This window comes from Orcinus orca, chromosome 7 (genome assembly GCF_937001465.1).
Source record: "Orcinus orca chromosome 7, mOrcOrc1.1, whole genome shotgun sequence".
NCBI classification, from domain to species: Eukaryota; Metazoa; Chordata; class Mammalia; order Artiodactyla; family Delphinidae; genus Orcinus; species Orcinus orca.
In genome coordinates, this window is record NC_064565.1 from 107,957,556 (window position 1) to 107,972,618 (window position 15,063).

The 15,063-nt window shown below is 39.9% G+C and overlaps 1 protein-coding gene across 2 annotated transcripts in view; it reads left to right on the plus strand.

The window, feature by feature from the left end:
- The window catches only part of NYAP2 (neuronal tyrosine-phosphorylated phosphoinositide-3-kinase adaptor 2), a 265,204-nt gene that overhangs the window by 231,365 nt on the left and 18,776 nt on the right, over window positions 1-15,063 (plus strand). The window lies entirely within an intron of this gene.

Sequence of the window (15,063 nt, forward strand, 5' to 3'; positions counted from 1 at the left end):
CATTCTGTATATACCAGTTTCCACATGCTAATCCCAAACTCCCAATCCATCCCTCTTCCACCCCTCTCCCATGGCAACGACAAGTCTGTTCTCTATGTCTGTGGTCTTAGTCTATATTGAATGAATAAATTAAAGCTACACGTGGAAATAGATAAGCACCTCATTGTAATACTGTTATAGTAATTTGCAGAATTGTTTGGGTTCCTGACAGGTGGCTCTGTACACAGTCATCACATATGCTCACCCCAGCTATTTAATGAACTAGTTTTACCTTCTGGTGGAGACTGAAAGACAAATGTTAGAGAAGAGGATTGAAATGCAAGTGCCCCTGAGAGAAGTAAAAACACCATGACTGCAACTCACACGGAAAGAGAAATCTCTATATTCACCTCATTCTTAAACATTGATCTTTTTAAAAAATCAGCTTTATTACTAGAAGCAGAAAGAGCATACCATGGGCACCACTTTAGAAAAATAAACTCTAATTATGCTGGAAAGAAAGGTGGGGCAGGAAAAGGTGGTCATGTCCCAGGTCTCAGGTGAGTTCCTGGGATGCCGCCAAGTGTGGGTTCTTGGCTTCAGCAGGAAAGAATTCAAGAGCAAGACACAGTAAAGAGAAAGAAGGTTTATTCAAGGAGATACACACTCCATAGACAGAGTGTGGGCCATCTGGGAAGAAGACAGGCCCCAAGGTATGGGGTTGTCAGTTTTTATAGGGGTGGGTCATTTCATAGGCTAATGAGTGGGAGGAGTATTCCAGCTATTTCAGGAAGGGGTGGGGATTTCCAGGAATTGGGCCACCGCCCACTTTTTGACCTTTATGGCTGGCCTTGGAACGTGGTGCCAGTGGGTGTGTCATTTATCTGTGCTGATGTGTTGCCATGGGCATATCCTAAGACTCAGGGTCTAGTGGAAGTCGACTAGTCCGCCATCTTGGACCTATTTGGTTCTAATCAGTTTATGTTCTGTCCTCGGGCTAGATCATTCTTTTAAACAGTTGTGCCCTGCCCCCTTCCTGTCTCAGAATGATGCAAATGTATATTTAGGACAGGATATAAACTGGGATTGGAGCACATGAAAAGCTTTCAAATCTGTAACAGAAGGGATTATAAAGCCCTCCCTCCATGAATAGTTCAGTATACATTTCATCTTTTAAATTAATGTAAAATTTATATAACATCTATACTTCTGACACCAACCGTAATGTGTGTTCATCAATTCAAATGCTGATGTGTGGGATTTTTTTCCCTACACCACCTAGCAATTTTCCAGCTGCAGCTGGGTGTCCTACAATTTAACTCAATTCTGACACTGTCTACACAGAGAGAGCGTCAGGTCCCACAGGTTCAGGGCTCAGTCCCACAAGACTGCTCCCACTTCAGACATCAAAGTCCAGGTTATTACCTGTGCTTCATACCAACCAGCTATAAACCAGAGGTTCCCACAACTCTCTCCTTGGGTTCAATTCATTTGCTAGAGCAGCTCAAAGAACTCAGAGAAACATTTTATTTACTGGATCACCAGTTTATTATGAAAGGTTAGAACTCAGGAACAGCCAGATGGAAGAGATACGTGGGGCAAGGTATGAGGAAAGGGTGTGAAGCAACTATGCCCTCCGAGCACACTACATTCTCCCTGAATCTCCATGTATTCACCAACCTGGAAGCTCACCAAACCCCCTTCTTTTGGGTTTTAATGGAGGCTTAGTTACATAGGCATCATTGACTAAATCATTGGCCATTGGTGATAGAATTCAATCTTCATCCCATCTCCCCTCCTTGGAGGCTGGGGAATGGGACTGAAAGTGCCAACCCTCTAATCATAGGACTGGCTCTACTGGCAGCCAGGCCCCATCTTAAGTACTGTCCAAAGGTAACCGCCTTAAATTAACTAACGGCACCTTTATTGCTCTCATCACAGGAAAGTCCAGGGGTTTTAGGGGCTCCGTGCCAGGAACAGGGATAAAGACCACGTGTATATTTCTTTTTATAAACCACAATATTGTCAGGGAGGAGGACATTTTTCTCTATCCTTCTAGGTTCTTCTGGCTGGTCTAAGAATTAAAAGGACATGAGATAGAGTAACAGGAGAAAATCAGAGTTTAATAAATTGTATACGAGGGAGACACCCAGGAAAATTGAGTAACTCACCAAAATGGCCCAAGCCCTCACCTTAAATATCTTCAGCTAGAGATAAACAAGGGTGTTGGGGGTACTGGTTTGGGACTTCAAAGGGGATGAAGGCAATTCATATGGAGATAGAAAAGCAAATGTTTGATAAATAAATGTTTGCCGGGCCAGGCAGAGACAATGGGACACAGAGAAGATTTCAACAGACTTTACTGGGTTCTTCTCTGTTTACCACCTGGTTCATACTATAGTTATCTATGGCGATAGCTTCCTTCCTGTAACAGGTTCTCTGCATACATTCTTTTAGGCAGTTAGGGGAAAGGTCAAAGGTTTATCCTGAGTCTTCTGGGCCTTGATTTTTTTCAGCCTGAAATAATCCACATGCCAAAGAGACATTTTGGGGTGATGAATTTTGTTTCTCTACACATCACAGTCTATATATAGTCTACTATATTTTGCTTAACTTCATGTATTCTCTGTACAAAATTTTGCATAAGGTTATTGAAGTTGAACTCTTTTATTTCTTGCTTTCTCTCTCTTGTTTTTCCGATTGTTTTGCCTCATATATACTGGGCAGATGCCCTAAACATATGAGAACTTGTCCTTTGGGTGATTCAGCACTTTTTACCTGCACAAAGAATTTCTAAAATTATTCCTGCAGCCAAATTGAAACACAAAGGCAAACAGTTAAAAACAGATTTTAAAAGATGTGAAAACTCTCAGTGACAAAGAGCTATTTGCTACTACAGTGTATTGAATTTAAAGAAAGTCTGCCTTTGTGTTGTACTGTCTTGTCAAAATGAGTTGCAGGAGGGGGACTGTTTTAACACAACTTATTGACTACGTGATGAACTGAGTGTGAAGATTTGCAGAAGCTGCCAGTAGAGGGCAGCACTTCACCTTTCTCGACCTCCTTTAGAAGTGGGTCCCAGCAGGCGTGATCCATTTCAATATTCATCACGGAGATGGAAAGAAATGAGTTGGAGGAGTGAGGCCAAGGGGCCCGCCAGGTCAGGAGTAGAACACATCATGTCTTTTCTTCCCTCCTCATCCTGTCCGTCATCTTTGCTCTCCCTCCTAGCTGCTCCCAGGGGCTTTGGGTGGAGTGGCGGGACCCAAAGAAACAAGATTCACTGGAAGATATTTCTAGCAGTGATTTGACAACCTTACATTTCACAGCTCTGCAAACAGTCACCTGGAGTCTGGGCCAAAAGACAGTGTGGATAAAGTTAATGTTTGGCCATTTTCCCTTCTCCATCCATTTCCAAGACTTCCATGCTCTAAATATCCTACTTCACACAAAATTATCCAGCCAGGGTCCCATGTCTTCTATTTAGTCTGCCATCTCTTGTACCACCAACTGAATGCTAATAACTACTGTGTATAACTGTCATTGCTGATGACTAACGTGTGTGACTGCCACTGCCACTTGGCAGCAATTAGCATTAGCACTTTACAGTTTGCAAATTGCTTTCATACATTCACTCAGCAAATGTACGTTGTCCACTTGATCAGCAGCAGATGTTCTGACTGATGCTCAATAGTTGATAAGAGCTCCTTGTGTTCAAGGGAATTTCAGCCCAGTAAAGGACACGCGCACACACACACACACACACACACACACACACACACACACACTTGCAATTAGTATAATTAAGAGGAGAGTGAGTGAAGATAGAGGGATTAACTGAGTTTTGAGGGATGTCTTTGAAGGTGGTCAAGCATGATTTTACAGAAGGAGAAGTGGGTACATTTTCTTCATGTTTTAATGAAAGAGGGTGGAAAGCCTTACAGACTGGGAGAGATTTGCAGAGGAGTAGGGGGTTTGAAACCACACAATTTGGAGAAAAATGCAAGCAATTTTATAGCATTACAGTAGTAACAAATGTTGAGGGAAGAAAATTTGAAGGAAAAATTATAAAAGGGTGAAGAACTAATGATAAAGTTCCTGGAGAATTCAGTACCCAAAACAGGATTATTCTTATAATTCTCATTTTACAAATAGGGAAAGTTATCCACCCAGGGCAGAAATTTGCAGAGGAGCTGTTTCTTTATAATTCAAGCTTTAATACCTGAGATCATGTCACAGAAGCCTCGGATGAAGGTGGACAGTATTGTAGAGGAAAGCTCTTCCCTGGACAATTACAATTACAAAGAGGAAATTGTTAACCCCGACAAATCTTCAATCGGTAGAACATCTAAGAGCATTCATTTGTTTGTTTTTACGTTTTTTAATTTTGAAAAATTTTCTAGTGACAGAAAAGTTGGAAAGCTAGCACATTTGTATACTTTTAATCACACACACACAAATATATTTTAATCATGGTACTTCCACTCCAGATATTTAAACATGTATGTCCTAAGATCAAGGACATTCTTCTAAACAATCACATGCAAGAAAGAAGTCAATAAATTAGAATAGTTCAATATTACGGTCTCAAATAAAGCCCATTTTCAAACCTCTACAAGTGCCCCAGTACTATGCCCCTCCCCAATCCTGGATCCAACTGAGGATCCTATATTACATTTGGTTCTCATAGCTTTTTAAAAATCTCTTTTAATTATGAATTCTTCTCAGTCTCATTGATTCCAAGGTACTGAGGTTTTCAGACTCCAGAACAGAATTTTTTTTTTTCCTTTCAGAAAAACCCTCAGTTTTGATGTGTCTGATTGTTCCTTTGTGATTAGATTTGAGTTAAACATTTTGAGCAAGAAGATGACATGTGGAGGTCTTCTCAGAGGATAACCTGACGCGTGATGTCAGTTTATTTCATTGCTGGGGGCACGATGCTTGATCACCCGGTAAAGGCTGTTTCTCTACTCAGTGCTCTAAGTACCAGGAGGGAGGGACCATGGAAGCTGCCCTGAGTGTCCACCACAGGATCAAATCAATCAACTAAACATATTATGTGTCTTGTATTTTCTTTAAAAGTAAATTTAAAAATCTAATTTTGTTTGATCGATTTCTAAATGCATTTGATATTTTCTATTGTGACCATCGCAACAATTTTGCAAACCATCATCATTACTCTATGTCTGATGAGAAAACTGAAAAACACAAGGCCAAGTGAACTCTCAAGTTCATGTAGGTGTCAGTGGCAGATGTGGGACTTGAATCCTCTCCAGTCACTCTCCAAGCAGTGTTCTTTCCTGTACTATCAGCTGCAATCTCATGGGTATCCTGTCAATTTTCTATACTGCTTTTCACCACTAGAGGGGGGGAGAGGACCTTCAAAGTTAATATGACTGCATTTATCTGGATTAGAAATCTTTTGACAGTCATTAAGTGCAATGCTGGGCTACCCTTGAATGAATAAAGGAAAGAGAAAGTTGTGTTCTGATCGACTTCCCCTCTTTTTTTTCATTTGCTCATTTTAGATTAAAATAGATTGAATATACATTAACTACAGACATTATTGCATAAGATTAAAGACGAGTATGATTATCAAAAAACTACAAAATGAATATATGGCCCACATATAATTTAGGAGATTTTAAGCAAAAATATGCAATTGGTTGTTCTTTTACAACATATATTATCTACCTGTAAGCATAAAACATGGTACATGCACTTATGGAATGGGTGTTAATTATACTACTTTCCATGAATCTGTCCTTTCCCTTTTAGCGATAAGATCAAAAATCATTATGAAATGTGAATTTGACATTTATTATACTGTGTTTTTTAAAAATTAAAGGTCCCCGAGTGAGTCTCGGCAAATTACATCTTCCCTTATCACACATAAGACATCATGTTTAACTCATTTTTAAAATTTTTCACTCCCCTGGAAAAATATGGGGTAAAGCTAATCTTTACACTGACTGGATTATAAAAACAAATGCTCTCTAGAGATATACACGAGAAGCCTACATTCTTAATCACCTGAGGTAACAATAATAATAAAATAGTAATTATTTAGTGGGAAAAAAAAACCAGAAAAAAGAAAGTCTTCTCATGTCAACCTGAGAGCAGAATGTACTGGGCAGACATCAGCTTGGTCTATACTTCGAAGATCATTGGGAAGTGCTAAAGTGAATAACATAAAAAATCAAAAGTTTATTCACTTTTAAAGAGTTAAATGAGGAAAATGTAAAATAGCCTTCAGTTCAGTGATAGAAAAGGTATAACGCTAGACTTTAAAGAGAAAAAACAAACTTTAATTTTAGTTCTGTCCCATCATAATCGAAGTGCAGAGAGTAAAAACATTAATAGACACTATTATTCGAAGATGCCTGATTAAAACCCGTTTTGAGTATCGCCTCTGAGAAGAGTCGCAGTTGGAGTGACCCTGTGCAGAGGTCAAGGGTGCAGTGATTCACGTTCTGTGAGGGACCCTTGAAGCAGTCTTCAGATGGAGATCTTTGCTTTGCACATTCTGGCCCATTAAATTACACCCTCTGCTCTGAACAGTGGACCTAGTATCTGCGGGTCGTCCTCTGCACGGATGTGTAGGTTGGCCATGATGAGTTCCTCTGACCAGACCCGTTTCACACAATTTTGCTGTGGTTCCCTCTCCATGGCCCTAACGATGTACACAAAGGCCAGCAATAAAGGGTAGAGACAATCTGTTTCTCATCTCAACTAAAGAGGCAGGTTTGACTAGAGGAAATGGGTGCATGCTGTCTTGTAAAGTATTTTTATTAGACCTGAGAGTAAAATCCTGGAATGTTTTACCGGGAGAGGTCATGAAATCTTCCCTTTGGAGATTTTAAAACCACAGCCGATTCCCAAGCAGATGAGCGTCTATTGCCACCAGGGGGTACTATTGACTAGTTTATCTCTTCAGAAAAATACAGTTTTTTTTTTTCTCTAAAAAATCCTACTATAGGTTTTTAGCAATCATTTTGGGAGCATCAAATAATAACTCAAAATTTTTTATATGTTTTGGGATGACAGTGATTTGGATTAAAGTCAATTTTCCTAAAATGTATTTGGGCTGGTTATAACCTTTTGTTTTTTCTTTCTTTTTAAGAAAAATAAACATGATTCTTGGATTATTACTTTGAAGCAATAGCAAACTCCACTTTTTCCAGGCACTGATAGGAAATATGGGCACTTGTGAATCAAATTCATGTCATATGCTATGGTCGTGTAACGTTTTTGGTAGTAGGATTCTAGTACCGATGAGCAATTATTAGACATACAGGATAGTCAGAAAGCTCATTCTCCTTTGAGAACTGATATTCGGTGAAACAAGAACAGTTTGGGGCACCAGCAGTCTTAGCTCCTACCCATTCTTCCTTGGCAGGGAGGGTGAAAATGCCAAAGGGATCTTCAGCTATCTCTGTACTCACTACCAACTCTCCTCCTTTTCCCCTTCATCTTGGGCATAATGACAAAGCAAGGCAAGGCTGAGGAAGTCGGGCGAGGCCACAAAGTTTAGGGTCTTAATGTTCCTGAGTTGGGTGCAGTAGAGTTTCAGTAACTGGTTTTCTTGCTCTGAGAGCTGCTGGGCAGAGGGAAGAAGCAAAAGTAAATGAAAAACGTCTGTTTCTCCCAGCAAGACTTTGATGAGGGAACGGGTGTCTTGAAGAGAGTGTAACTTGCAGAGAGTTTGGGGCTTTGAATATATATTAAGTTGTGGTGTGTGGATTCGGAGGTTTAAAAAGCATTCTGACATGCCATGTTAAGAAGGGCTATATTTTCTGGTGTTTGCTGATGTAACGCTTTGTGAACTTCACTTAAAAAAATAGCCTGAGAGTTTATGAATCCCTCTTAGAAGAATTTATTATCTCTTTATCTAGAAGCGTTGGTGAGGAGTGGGGAAGGTTAGTGCATCTGGAATAGTTGACAAGAAATATTTGAGTCCACGTTTGCACTTTGGGACTGTTCCAGGTGAATGTGCAGAGGGCAGCCATGAGTGATGGTGCTATAGTGATTCTTGGAGAAATCAGAGATGTGCCTAATGAATCAATGCACAGTGCAGGGTGGACAGCTGCCCTCAGTCTAGAAGCCTCGTCCTATGACCATGACCCCTGACCTGTTATGCTGTGTTGTTTTGTCTCCTTTCACTGTTTGAGACCAGGAAGCCCCTGCGTACTTGCCATTAGTCAACTGAGAAGTGGAACATGTGTTCCATCCCATATCCCGAATCTGATCTCTTTGCAGGTTCTCCCGGGAACAATCTGTTGATAGAAAACTGGAGGTTATATTTGGTCCCAGTGGAAGTGTCCTGAAGATTAGTTGATGTTTGCCAAGTGCACAGGGGTCACTGAGGTTCAGAGAACTTGAACATGGGGTATAATCTGGAAGTTATACTTCTAATAACATACTGATTTTAGAGTAGATCATGTTTTAGCAAAGTGAGGGACAAAACTTCAGTCTTATTTGTTAATGGGAGAAACATAATGGGATTTATTAATTTCTATAGTAAAATAAATGACTAACAATTACTACCTTCTCAAATCACCCAACGAGACATTTTTTTCGCAATCTGCCTAGGTTACGTTAACGTATTTCATTAGTCATTGTTTACAAATGACGAATGAGTTTTCAGTTGCTCCTCTGAAAACTTAGAACAAATTAGTAGGTTCCATCTTCAGAGGTCAAGTTCTTTCAGAACTTTTTCTAAAATTTCATGGGAAAGAAGCAATATTTCCTTTAGTTTGTAGTATTTTGTGAAAGAGAGGAAAAATAAAGACCATTTTCTTCTTTCCTGAATATCATATATTTTTGAATTGCATGACAAGATGTGGGATATAAGCTTGAGAGGCTCAGAGGAATCCCAGTCAGAATATTCTAATTTATGGAATGCATTGCTCATGATATAAATGTGCAGATGTGCAGAATCTTTGAGTTTAATCCCGGCTCAGTTATCCCTTGGCAGAGTTTCACGGACAAATTATTTAACCTTTCTGACTCAGGTGCCTTATCTGGAAAATGGTAGCAATTAAGATGAGCTGTAATTATAGTTCTAAAGGATATAAGATAATGGTAATATATGATAAAGTGGACAGCATCATTGGTTTTGTTACCATTGCACAATCCTCAAAGGACAATGAATAAATTATTTTATTTCTACCCCAGCTAAGAGAAAGATATTAAATATATTGTATGAGAAACTTGGCAAGAACGTTTAGGGAAAAATATAGCTTAACAAGTATGGACACCATTACAGTTGCTTTCGGAGTCATGTTCTCATTTTTGAGGAATGCTTTAGAAAAACAAGTACTTTATTTCAGGGAAAAAAAAGGTAGGAAAGAAAATATTAAAAACACTGTATATGTTGAAATCCTGGTCCTAGGAAAAAATAACACTAACTAGAAGTGAGATATTTTGCATTAATTATAATATATATGATACAGAGAGAGCCTTGGTATCTTAAAACATTTTCTACAATGTTTACTTAAGTGTTTGATAATTATATTTGCAGGGGAGCAAAATTTGCCACCCCTAATTATGTCTTTTTGGCAGAAGGATTAATTTAAGCTGATTATTTTTTAAGGACCAAAAGACTCAGGATAAACCTTTGGCATTCTTAACTGCGCAAAAGAATGTAGATAGAAGACCTGTTCCACGAAGGGAACTATCACCACAGATAACTATAGTATGAAGCAGTGTGTAGACAGGGAGGAACCTAGCAAAGTCTGTTTGTTAAAATTCCTCTGGTGTCCCATTGTCTCTGCCTGGCCCAGCAAACTTTTATCTACCAAACATTTGTTTTTCATCTCCATGTGAATTGCCTTCATTCCCTTTGAAGTCCTAAATCACTACCCCCTGCATCCTCTTTTGTCTTTAGCTGAAGATGACATTTAAGGTGAGGGCTTGGGCCATTTTGGTGAGTTACTCAATTTTCCTGTGTCTCTCCCATGTATGCGTGTTATTAAACTTCTGTTTGATTTTTCTCATATTAATCTGTCTCACGTCAATTTAATTCTTAGACCAGCCAGAAGAACCTAGAGGGTAGAGGAAAATGTCTTCCTCCCTGACATATTGAATTAAGTAATTCTATTTACTATCTAGTATAACTTAAAACCATACGTTTCAGACACATTTGGTAATACATTGTCATTTGAAGAGTGAAGTTTCTAATGGTTTTAATTTCTTTTTCAAATCTATTTTATTATTGACTTTTATCTTTCTTCTAATTTCAGAGAATGCTTTGTCATGTAGAAAGATGACAGGTTGTAGAATCAATCAACCCTGACTTAAAACTTCTATCCTTCACCACCCAGCTCTGGGACCTCGGTTTCCTCATCTGTAATATAGAGAGAGTCACAACTATTTTAGTGCATTTAAATGGAGACGTGAGATGAGATGATCTATAAAGCAGCTCACACAGTCCTTAATGTGCTGTGATGTTCAGTTTACCTCTTGGCATTTCCTCTTGTCATGTAAATCCCTCCCACACACTCAATGAGTGTTTGGATTCATCAGTACATCTGCTCACAAGTTCCAGTGTTTCAAGTTAGAATGTCATTAGAAACCTCTAAATGTTGTTTTGATGAATTTGACAAAAGAAATCTCTCTCTTTTTAACCAAAGACCTCTCTGGCAGAGAGTAAAAGTTGTTCAAATTTAGAAGTATGGAAAAAGTTCTGGTTCTCTAAAGGCCTGCCTCGTAGGAATGTACCAACAGAGGACAAGGGTGTGGAGTTGATCCCAGGGCTATATTACACATAGCAAAGGGTTGCAGTTTATTTCTGAAGTAAATTCTGTACTACTATGAATGCCAAATATGGCATTGCTCCTTTCCTTATTCTATGGGCAATCATTTGCATTTTTCTACAGTTCTAGGGCTCAATTTTCTCAGAATGTTCATTTTTGTTTTAATTCAAGGCATTGTATGGTGAGCATACATCTTTAGATGACAGAGCTAGCATCTTATATTTATATAAGTTTATTATAAGGATATTATCTATTTCATTCATCCCACATAGTCAAATTGTAACAGAGACTAGTATTTCTATTGTATAAAATGGAAAGCCGAGACAGTTCATAACTTCCCCAACGACCCTTCCAATGCAATTCTATTTTCCGAAAACAGGAAATGGACTATTGACTGTGAAAAGGCTAGGGTTGGTTTTGTAATTCGGAACCCACACCTTCATTAAAAAAATGTATGTAAAGAAGCCGTCACTTATATTGCATGGCATTTCCATAATTAGATTTGTATCTATCCACAGGAGTCTTTTTAAAGATAGGATGTAGAATGTTGGGAAATATCATTCTAGGACATTCTACTCTAGATCCAGCTATAGCCATATTAAAAAACTAGATGGGACACAAGTTGTCCAAGAGTTGTATACTTCCTCACACTTTGTGTGGCTTTTTACATTTGTGATTGTGTATTAGTTAAGTGAGTAACAGAGCTGCTGTAACAGACACAACCCAAAATTTTAGTGTTTTTCCCTTGAAAAAATGTTTCTTAGTTGCACAGATCCAATATGGATGTTCCTGGTTGATGGCTGTTCCTGATTGTTGGACAGATCTGGGCTCCTCTGAACCCATGACTGTCATTCCTGAGAACCTCTGAGCCTTCTGCTGAATCCTCTGTCTCAGGCTGACAGATGGGGAAAAAGAGAGAGTGTCATGTGTGACAGATTTTCCTATGTCTGTCCTGAGAGAGACACACATTCAGAATTCAGTCACAAGGCCCTGTGTAACTTCAAGGGTTTGAATACTCAATACGTAATTATTGTACACAAAAGTGCATAAATCCTGATAGCAGTGATGGTGCAAAAGTGGAGGGGATGATCTCGGAAGTGCCTACAGTCTTCGGACTTCCTGATGACTTACTGCATTCATACAGAAGCAGTGCAACTTTGCAGATTCTGGAGTAAGACCTGGCGATTCTATTCCCAGGTGACCCATCTTGGGGCAAGTGATTTGACTCCTCTGAACCTCAGTTATTTAATCTATGAAATTGCAAGAGAAGAAAAATGAACAGCTATTGGTCACATGCTGTTTTCCTGGAACAGTGATATCTATATAATAGGAAATATTTATATATATAACCTCATTGCATTCACACAGCCACCCCAAGAACTGAGCCACATGGTATAAGACTTAAAAATGGGGGCTGTGGAGTTAGTTTGCCTGAGTTCAGATTCTATTCCATCCACTTATTTGCTCAGTGATTGGGGCATGTTTCTTACTCTTAGAGCTTCAACTGTTCATCTGTAAAATGGGCATCATACTATCGAACTTACAGATGGATGCAAGGAGTAATTAAATTAGCATATATAGGGGCCTCCCTGGTGGTGCAGTGGTTGAGAGTCGGCCTGCCGATGCAGGGGACGTGGGTTCGTGCCCCGGTCCGGGAAGATCCCACATGCCGCGGAGCAGCTGGGCCCGTGAGCCATGGCCGCTGAGCCTGCGCGTCCGGAGCCTGTGCTCCGCAACGGGAGAGGCCACAACAGTGAGAGGCCCGCGTACCGCAAGGAAAAAAAAAAAAACTAGCATATATAAAGCATCTGGAAGAGCACCAGACACATTATGTGTGCTCAGTATAAGTCAGTTGTTAATAATGTGTTTAGCACTCTAATTACTATTAGTACTGCAAAGAAGCCTCCTGCACACGTTGTTTTTTGGACACTGAAAGATGCAAACCATCCAATCAGGTACGGTTTTGAGATTGAGCACTCTTCTTTATGAATCAACTTAGAAAACCATTTATGTTACTTTCATTAGAAAAGTGTTAATTAAATGTTGTCTTAAGGATGACATTCCAAGAAATTAAAATTATTAAAATATATTGGTTCTTTATTATTTAATACTAGGGTCCTAAGTATAGCCATGAGAAGTTGTAAGCTCTTTCAGGAGTAATGTGTGAATTATTCTACTAGAATGTAGCAAATGCATTTAGAATTATCTTTATGTTGGCAGGTGCGGGGAGCCATGGGAAGAGCAGTTGAAATAGGGAAGCAGAGATGAAAGTTAACAGTAGGAATTTTTTGGCCATCTCAATTCCATTTGAATCCTTCTGGTAGGAAGGATTCTACAAACTATTACAAAACACCCATATCCTTCTGCTTGTCCTTTGTCTTTCTGATTTTCATTTCCCCCCCATATTTTATTTCTGAGTGGTTTATTGGTCTAAACCAATAAGAGCTGAGAGGAAGAAAGTTTGTCATAGTTTTATGAAAGCATGGACTTGTGAAGTTGTGTCAGTTACTTCTTCAGGCTCTTAGAAACTGGGCCCAGAGCAGCATACCAAAAGGGATTCCTCATATTTTCAAAAGTAGTAGGTATGTCATCTCCTTGGACATCTAGCAGTCTTGACTGAGGGAGTCTTTTTTTCTTTTTTTTTTAAGTTTTTATTTTGTATTGGAGCACAGTTGATTAGCAATGTTGTGTCAGTATCAGGTGTACAACAAAGTGATTCAGTTATACATATACATGTATCTATTCTTTTTCAAATTCTTTTCCCAATCGAGGTTGTTACAGAAATTGAGCAGGGTCGATTTGAATCAGGAATGGTATGCACTGCCACAAGCTGGAGGGAACCAAGGGTTCTAATAAGGGAGTTGTAGGCAATGAGATCATGAAAGCAGGTGTGGCCATAAGGTCCATATGTTTACATGCACCAAGTTATGTAGACTTAATATTGCTGACAATGGAAGCCCTTTGACATTCTAGGGAGATAAATGACATGATGAAAGCAGTTCTCTAGGAACAGAAGTCTTATAGCAGCAGTAATTCCCTCTCCATTCTGCTCTTCCTTGCCACTGTCCCCAGCATTATCCCTCTGTTGACTCTCTTTCCTTTCTCTGAAGCCCCCAAATGAAGGGCATTAGTAAGGCAAATGCTATAGTGACTTGTGAATGAGGGTAGCATAATATGGCCGAGGCACAGGGACAATCCAAGAGTCATTTCCACTGTCAACTAAAAAAAGATATTCAGGGCTTCCCTGGTGGCGCAGTGGTTGAGAGTGCGCCTGCCGATGCAGGGGACACGGGTTCGTGCCCCGGTCCAGGAAGATCCCACATGCCGCGGAGCGGCTGGGCCCGTGAGCCATGGCCGCTGAGCCTGCGCGTCCGGAGCCTGTGCTCCGCAACGGGAGAGGCCACAACAGTGAGAGGCCCCCGTACGGCAAAAAAAAAAGATATTCACAACCTAAGAGTTGAAAGTTATGTTTTATTTGGTGGGACTTCAAGCCCGGGAGGCAGCATCTCAAGTAACCCTGAGAGAACTGCTCCTCCGAGGAGGTGAGGGGGGAAACCAGGTTATAAAGGAGTTTTGCAACAATGGGCAGGTAGTCCGAACATCAAAAGATTATTGTTAATTAAGGAAAACCAGACATCTCAAGTTAAGGAATTTAGTCCTTTTCTATGTATGGGGAGATGCAAGAATCTGGGCTCACTGAAATCATTCCTTAGACATGCACCTCAGCTATCTGGGGCCAGTATCCTGTGCTTTCACAGCCTGAGTTTCCTCAGGGCTCACCGGAGGGAGTGGCTGCCATCTGATGGCTGCTGGATGGCAGGTATTCTTTCCTTCCTGAGATCCCTTAGGGCTCACCAGCCCACCATTGGCTGTGGCTGCAATCACCGATGACTGTGACATCCTTTGTTTACCGACATGGCAGAAAATATTCCATTTCTCACCACCAAGGATTTTATTGCTTTAAGTCTTAGCTTTGATTCCACTTCTGAGCATAAGTTGGTCCTTATGTATAGTGGAGGATGATACTGCAACCCATAATTGATTCTTTGAAAGGTAGGAGCTGAGAGGGCCTGGGATGGAAGAGCCATTTTCTAGGTAATAACTTTCAGGCTGAAAGAGCATATATTTTTCACAATTAGAGAAGCTTTTTGAGTATTGATTTAGGAAAGGTATTTTTAAATGAGCTGGCATCCTCAATGGTTATAATATGAATTACCATGAAGGATGTCTTCTTGGGCAGTAAGTAAACAGCGTGGGAAGCAGGCGAGAAGAAATTGAGATGGAGAACATGAATTAGGTAGCAAGGAAGGAACCACTCTATTGAACT